The sequence below is a fragment of the Amblyomma maculatum genome, chromosome 6 (assembly GCF_055883805.1).
Source record: "Amblyomma maculatum isolate TAMU_Amacu chromosome 6, ASM5588380v1, whole genome shotgun sequence".
Lineage (NCBI taxonomy): Eukaryota > Metazoa > Arthropoda > Arachnida > Ixodida > Ixodidae > Amblyomma > Amblyomma maculatum.
In genome coordinates, this window is record NC_139349.1 from 137,776,814 (window position 1) to 137,785,174 (window position 8,361).

General features: G+C 43.0%; 1 non-coding gene across 1 annotated transcript; it reads right to left on the bottom strand.

The window, feature by feature from the left end:
* Positions 1–6,393: 6,393 nt before the first annotated feature.
* TRNAF-AAA (transfer RNA phenylalanine (anticodon AAA)) lies at positions 6,394–6,466 on the bottom strand. The gene has a single exon. It is a non-coding gene; the product is annotated as a tRNA-Phe (tRNA).
* Positions 6,467–8,361: the final 1,895 nt, after the last annotated feature.

Here is an 8,361-nt window from a genome sequence, read left to right on the forward strand (position 1 = left end):
TAGCTATTGATGCTGTCGACTTTGCTTGGCAAGTTAGGCAGTGCTGAAGGAGGTCCCAAATGTTCTGCTGCTATACCTGCATAAAATACAAAAATAGGGGTGCGAAAGTGGATCCCGAAATTTGACAACTGTGGCATCAGCTCCAATTGTAGCAGGGCAGGTAAATATTTGCGTGGTGTTTAATGTCCCAATAACTGTTCAGGCTATGAGAGACACTGCAGTCGAAGGATCCAAACAGTTTAGACTGCGTACAGACTTAAAATGTGCTCTGATATCATGGAGTATACATGCACCTTGCTTTTCCCCGCCATCAAAACGTGGTTGCACGGCTGGGTTTGAACTTGAGTACTGTGATAAGTAGCTGAGCCCTCCCTTAAAATTTGATCCACCATGCAAGGTCGAATGTAGAATACGGCACAGCTAAAGAAGAAAGTGCTTCATCTTCACTGTTTCTCGTGCACTTTCAATCAATAAATGTTTGCTATGATAGTTGGATTCTTAACTCATATGTCATAATGAGCCTCTAGGTCTTTATACATGTTTGCTGAAAACAATTGGATGCTTTACTTCTTACCAAACAGTTGTGTGCCAAGGGCTGTGCAACTAACTACACAGGATAAATACTATCATTCAGGGTGGCTACAAACTGTGTTCACTTGAAGGAGATAATTTTAAAGCTAGAATAAGCATAGTGATGTGGAGCTAATATGAACATTGCTGTGCAATTAAGAATAAAAATAGTGCTTACAAGAAACCTACATACTGTTTCGTTCATCTGCAGCACCTCTTGCTTACTTTGCCTCATTCTTACAGCAGGAAAAAATTGCAAAAAGAGACGTGGACATTTTATAGTCGTTGCAAATCCATTTTTAAAAAAAGGATAATCATCACAGACAAGCCCTGACATACCACGGCCATTCCTAGCAGATGCTCTTGCAGCACGGTCTGTTTTGGCTTGCAACCTGTAGCTGTCTTCGTGGTCATGAGTCCTCTTTGGCAGAAGCCTTGAAGTCACAGCAGTACTGAGGAGTCTACTTTTATCTGACGTCCACACCTGGGGGTCTAAACATTGCAAAATTAATTTGCCATTACATTTTCTTGCTATCTCGAGCTCCTTAATATTCAAGAATCACTGACAAACGACACAAGGAATATCGACGCTTCGAGACCGCTAGAGCTTCCTCGTTCACGCTCATAAAATTTCAGTCTTTCTTGTGATGGTAATAAGTGGCCTGTGACGGAAACTCTCGCACACACCCATCAAGTTCGCAGGGAAGCAACTGTGCAGAAGTCGTTACCGGTATTGCGCGTCAGGCTAGCATGTGCACTATGGCCCCACAATAAATCCTACGCATACAACTGTTTTGAAAAAAAAAACACAACTTAATGTTTAATGCAGAGCTAGGCGCTTATCAACGTCACAGCGCGAATTCCTTGCACTACCCCTCGCACCAATACTAACACATCCGGCTTGCAGCATACACTACGCATTAACCAAATGATTGGCATTCGCCTGACGCATGCGAAATTATTTTATTGTTACCTGTGTTACTCCAGAAAAAATCTTTTGAGGTGAAGTGTGCACTGCAGACCTTCATTGGCGGCGTCACTGGCTTTCCCATCCGTAGTTTGGCCGCCCATTCTTTCTTCTGTTGAGGATCTCGTGGGAAGGAATGTAGACTTACCTGGTTGCGGATTGCTCAGTTCGTACACTGAGGCACGCAACACATCGTTTACTTTTGTATTTCTTTTCCATCGGCTCGGGAAGAAAGCAAAACAAAAGTTCGCCGATCGCAAAGCCACCGAGAACGCACGCATTGACTCGTCCGGCCATCCGCGAACCCTCTTCCTGGCGCTTCCCTCGCTAACCTTTAGATGGCACTACCATCTATGAACATTGCGAATTGTTGGCATGCTTATTTAGACTTTTGTTTATGCACCGGCCCGTTTGGCCGACATACTTCATTCCGCATGAGAGAAGAATAGAATAAACCACGCCGGTATCGCATTCGACGTGTTTCCTCTCATGGTTGGTGGGGCAACGTAGTTTGGGTGTCTCATCAAGTCTGTTTATTTTCGCGCACAAACCCGATAGCTTTTTTCGTGCCATGAACACCACAGGAACATCGTGCCTGCCTGCAATCTTTTTGAGACCGTGCGATACTCCATGTACGTACGGGATGGCAATCGGACGCGTGATCTTCTTGGAACCTTCAGGGTAATTTTTTTCTTCAGTATTTTTTGCTGTCAATGTTTCTAGGATTTTTTCCGAAATCCAGTCCAGGAGGATATCAGGGTACCCGCTATCTTTTAACCTTGAAACCTGTGGGCTAAGTCCTCGCTCTACTTTATGTACGCATGCCTTCCTGATGCTCTGAATTATGCATGCGTTAGCGATGGACCGTTTAATTAATTTTGAGTGTCCTGAATCGTATCTTAAAGTCGCCTTCTCTCCTTTTGTCTTGTACAGCCAACAAGTGTACTCTACGCCCTTATAGAGTTTGAGGTCCAGAAACCTAATCACCGATTCTTCCGGCAATTCAAACGTGAATGTAAATCCCTCGAACGCCGTTTCAAACATATTAATAATCAAGTTGGGGTGGACAGTATGGCCTGCATCACCAGGAAAACACCAAAAAATCATCAACATAATGGAAACATGCAACCACTCCGAGGGTTTCGAGCTGGTGCTTCAATGAGAATCACGGAAGCGTTCGAAATAAAATCCGTCGGGGCCGATATGTGTATCAGCAATGTATCGCTGTCGTTGTCTGCTAATTAAGTTGATCTGCTTAGATTATCGCGATGAGTGTGTCTAGCTGAATGCCTTTGTTGCCTGCGATGATTGCTTTCCTCGGGTTTCCTCGTGTCTTTATGTATGTCTGATGACGATAACGTTTTTGTGTATAAAATGTCTCCATTTGTTCCATTAAAACCAGTTGTATGTTCGCGCTCTGTGGTGTTGTCTTTATTTACGTTCTTTGTGTTAGCGCGGAGAAACCGCTATGAATAACAAACTAGGTCCAATTCTCGCCATTTATTACAGCTAGCTCTTGGGGCAGTTTGTGTGCCTTAAAATTCTAACAAAATGAGGGTAGCAGCGGAAACAAAAGATGCAAAGGACGGATGTAAAAGTGGTTAGAAGCTGCTGACATCGGAGTGAATGAAAAAATAATGAATGATGTCATACCAATATCACGTTTCCTGCAATATAAATAAAGTGGCGAAAACGCACAGTGTATGCGTTGTGTTTTCCTCACCTTCAAAACTGAATAACCTATCCTTTAAAATTGGAAAAAAAGGAAAGAAGAAGAGAGCACGTAGAACAGTAAAATCAAGGAAATTAAACATTGGTCTTTGTTTACCGCATTCCGTTGGCTTCTGAAAAAGTGCATATGTACAGTCTTTGTCAAAAGTGTAGAGCAAAAGGGGTCGGCTTCTGACCAACTTTGTGCAGCCTAAAATGTATTTCCAGTGTTCCTAATCTCTTGATAGTAAGAAGATTTTTTGGGCAGCCCTCTCCAATGGGCAGGGCCTCCAATAATGATAAATCAGCGCCACTACACGGCACAGCTGTAGACCCCCTGGGCTGTACACTTTTGACAATGACTGTAGGTCAAACAGACAGCGCCTTATTAAATGTTTACAGGAACATGAAAACTCTATCGGAGGAGGGGACCCAGAAAGATATTTATCAGCTCTTGCAGCAGGAGCAACGAGATGAAAAGAAGGTGTCGACGTTGAGCGTGTCATTATTTTGGCCAAGGAAAACTCGCGCGCGCCCATACACACAGACACACACACACCAATAAATAAACAAATATATATATATATATATATATATATATATATATATATATATATATATATATATATATATATATATATATTTGTTTATTTATTGGTGTGTGTGTGTCTGTGTGTATGGGCGCGCGCGAGTTTTCCTTGGCCAAAATAATGACACGCTCAACGTCGACACCTTCTTTTCATCTCGCGCGCGCCCATACACACAGACACACACACACCAATAAATAAACAAATATATATATATATATATATATATTTGTTTATTTATTGGTGTGTGTGTGTCTGTGTGTATGGGCGCGCGCGAGTTTTCCTTGGCCAAAATAATGACACGCTCAACGTCGACACCTTCTTTTCATCTCGTTGCTCCTGCTGCAAGAGCTGATAAATATATATATATATATATATATATATATATATATATATATATATATATATATATATATATATATATATATATATATATATATATATATATATATATATATATATATATATAATCTATGAAGGAAAGAAGCCATCAGTCGGCGAGGCCAAGGAAAGCATTGGGGATTTTGATTTATGTTTTTGTTTTAATTTTTACTTGGATAATCATAGAAATACGTAATGCAATCTGCTTAGGGGAAAGATAATAAAAAACAAAGTAGAAGAAAAAACAATGTGCCGATGGTAGGGACCGAACCCATGGCCTCCGAATATCGCGTCCGGTGCTCTTCTAACTGAGCTACATCGGCCGCTGTCCCCCCTGCTACTTCCTCGGGTATTAATGTTGTCTGTATACGAACCTTGAGAGTGTTCACCAGCGCCGCCCTCAACCATAGCGGCGGACGTGGAACGTCCTGTGTTACCGCCAGCGTCACGTAGAACGTGATCAAGAGCTAGGGCGAAAGCTGTGCTAGAACCCTCTTACGCTACCTATAGCTTCAAGACTGCCAGAACCGAGACCCCCGTAAGCTACAATCGGGGAAATGAGGTTGCTCGTAATAATACATGAAGGAGAGAAGCCAACAGTCGGCGAGGCTAAGGAAAACATTGGAGATTTTTTTGTATGTCTTTTTTTAATTTTTACTTGGATAATCACAGAAATAAGTAATGCAATCTACTTAGGGGAAAGATAATTAAACACAAAGTAGAAGAAAAAACAACGTGCCGATGGTGGGGACCGAACCCACGACCTCCGAATATCGCGTCCGGTGCTCTTCCAACTGAGCTACATCGGCCGCTGTCCCCCCTGCTACTTCCTCGGGTAATAATGTTGTCTGTATACGAACCTTGAGAGTGTTCACCAGCGCCGCCCTCAATCATAGCGGCGGACGTGGAACGTCCTGTGTTACCACCAGCGTCAAGTAGAACATGATCAAGAACGACGGCGAAAGCTGTGCTAGAACCCTCTTACGCTACCTCTGGCTTCAAGACTGCCAGACCCGAGACCCCCGTAAGCTACAAGCAGATAAATGTAGGGGAAATGAGGGTGCTCATAATAATACATGAAGGAAAGAAGCCAACAGTCGGCGAGGCCAAGGAAAGCATTGGGGATTATGTTTTATGTCTTTTTTTAATTTTTACTTGGATAATCACAGAAATAAGTAATGCAATCTGCTTAGGGGAAAGATAATTAAACAACGTGCCGATGGTGGGGACCGAACCCACGACCTCCGAATATCGCATCCGGTGCTCTTCCAACTGAGCTACATCGGCCGCTGTCCCCCCTGCTACTTCCTCGGGTATTAATGTTGTCTGTATACGAACTTTGAGAGTGTTCACCAGCGCCGCCCTCAATCATGGCGGCGGACGTGGAACGTCCTGTGTTACCACCAGCGTCAAGTAGAACATGATCAAGAACGAGGGCGAAAGCTGTGCTAGAACCCTCTTACGCTACCTATAGCTTCAAGACTGCCAGAACCGAGACCCCCGTAAGCTACAATCGGGGAAATGAGGTTGCTCGTAATAATACATGAAGGAAAGAAGCCAACAGTCGGCGAGGCTAAGGAAAACATTGGGGATTTTTTTGTATGTCTTTTTTTAATTTTTACTTGGATAATCACAGAAATAAGTAATGCAATCTACTTAGGGGAAATATAATTAAACACAAAGTAGAAGAAAAAACAACGTGCCGATGGTGGGGACCAAACCCACGACCTCCGAATATCGCGTCCGGTGCTCTTCCAACTGAGCTACATCGGCCGCTGTCCCCCCTGTTACTTCCTCGGGTATTAATGTTGTCTGTATACGAACCTTGAGGGCGTTCACCAGCGCCGCCCTCAACCATAGCGGCGGACGTGGAACGTACTGTGTTACCGCCAGCGTCACGTACAACGTGATCAAGAGCGAGAGCGAAAGCTGTGCTAGAACCCTCTTACGCTACCTACGGCTTCAAGACTGTCAGAACCGAGACCCCCATAAGCTACAAGCAGATAAATGAAGGTGAAACGAGGGTGCTCATAATAATACATAAAGGAAAGAAGCCAACAGTCGGCGAGGCCCCGGAAAGCATTGGGGATTATGTTTTATGTCTTTTTTTAATTTTTACTTGGATAATCACAGAAATAAGTAATGCAATCTGCTTAGGGGAAAGATAATTAAACAACGTGCCGATGGTGGGGACCGAACCCACGACCTCCGAATTTTTCGTCTGGTGCTCTTCCAACTGAGCTACACCGGCCGCTGTCCCCCCTGCTACTTCCTCGGGTATTAATGTTGTGTGTATACGAACCTTGAGAGTGTTCACCAGCGCCGCGCTCAACTATAGCGGCGGACGTGGAACGTCCTGTGTTACCGCCAGCGTCACGTAGAACGTGATCAAGAGCGAGGGCGAAAGCTGTGCTAGAACCCTCTTACGCTACCTATGGTTGAGGGCGGCGCTGGTGAACATTCTCAAGGTTCGTATACAGACAACATTAATACCCGAGGAAGTAGCAGGGGGGATAGCGGCCGATGTAGCTCAGTTGGAAGAGCACCGGACGCGATATTCGGACGTCGTGGGTTCGGTCCCCACCATCGGCACGTTGTTTTTTCTTCTACTTTGTGTTTAATTATCTTTCCCCTAAGCAGATTGCATTACTTATTTCTGTGATTATCCAAGTAAAACTTAAAAAAAAGACATAAAACATAATCCCCAATGCTTTCCTTGGCCTCGCCGACTGTTTGCTTCTTTATATAGCAAACAGTTATGCTATATATAGCATAAGTAAATAGACGTACGTGGTTGCTAGAGGTTATACACAGTGAGAAAAACTTCATACTGAGTCCAGTTTTATTTGGAATCGACGTCTCGTCACAGGAGCCCTGCCTTTCTAAAGACTGAGGGCACATGTTCCTTGTTTGGCTTCTTATATATATATATATATATATATATATATATATATATATATATATATATATATATATATATATATATATATAGACTTAAAGTAGGCGACACACGGTAGAAAAAACAACACTTTATTCCGACGTTTCGGCCGGGGTCCGGCCTTTGTCAAGGAATGTAGAAAGAAGCTGTCGGTTCCCATTTCTTATATACATGCACAATCGAAGAACACGTCACCAGCTAATATCAACAAATAAACATCAAAATATCAAAAACAAGATTTCACACGCGTGATGTCATGGCGGTACAAGGTATATAGACAGAATGACACGTGTTGCGCTTAGGTCATGCATCTTAATATGTTGCACAAAGAAAGGAAGATGTATCGCTTAAAAGATTGTTGTCACTATCAGCCCACAAAACAAAATATCACGAGGTTAGGATGGGTGGAATACATGCCACACTTAATTCTGCAATATTCAGGAGGGGGGGGGGGGGGGGATTCATCTACTGAAATATCATTCTCATTGGTAGGCGACAGTAGCAGATAACACGTCAGTAGAATTTAACAGTGAAATATAACTGTGATTTAGCGCGGTACACACACAAAAAAAAGTAAACAGTCACTGAAATCGCGGCATGGTGACAAAGCTCGATTTTGTGCTCAATGCTATGGGGACAAAGATAAGAAGTTAAAGAAGTTAATTGTTCGTAACAGTGTTGATTACACAAGGAATCATGTGCAAGGTTATTGGATAAGTTGTAATGATTAGTGCATGTTACGGCAGGAAGCAATATGATCGTGAGAAACTGGCAAACATGAAAAAGATCAGTGCAAGTAAAGCATGACATCCTGTGAGGGGCTTTGGGCTGTGACCGTAACAGCGCAAGCGGAGAGGCAAACAGTGCAAAATGGAGGCAATGTCGATTAAACATATCTTTTGAGACGCTGCCAAAGGTGCTACCATTTAGTTAAAATGCTACGACGAGAGACGAGTTAGCTTGCCAATGTTTTCATTGAGACCACAAGAAACCGTGTTAAACTTGTGTATTAAAAATGATTCGCGAACTTCGCGTTCATGTTGGGTTCTGAAACCTGATTCCAATAAAGTTACTTGCATTTTTTCAAAGGGGTGCTTGGTAATGTTTACATGCTTAGAGATAGGAAGGTTAGGCAGTGTATTACAATGAGCTTTATGGTTATTAAATCGGTATCTGAAGGGTGTTTCGGTTTGGCCAATGTACTGAAT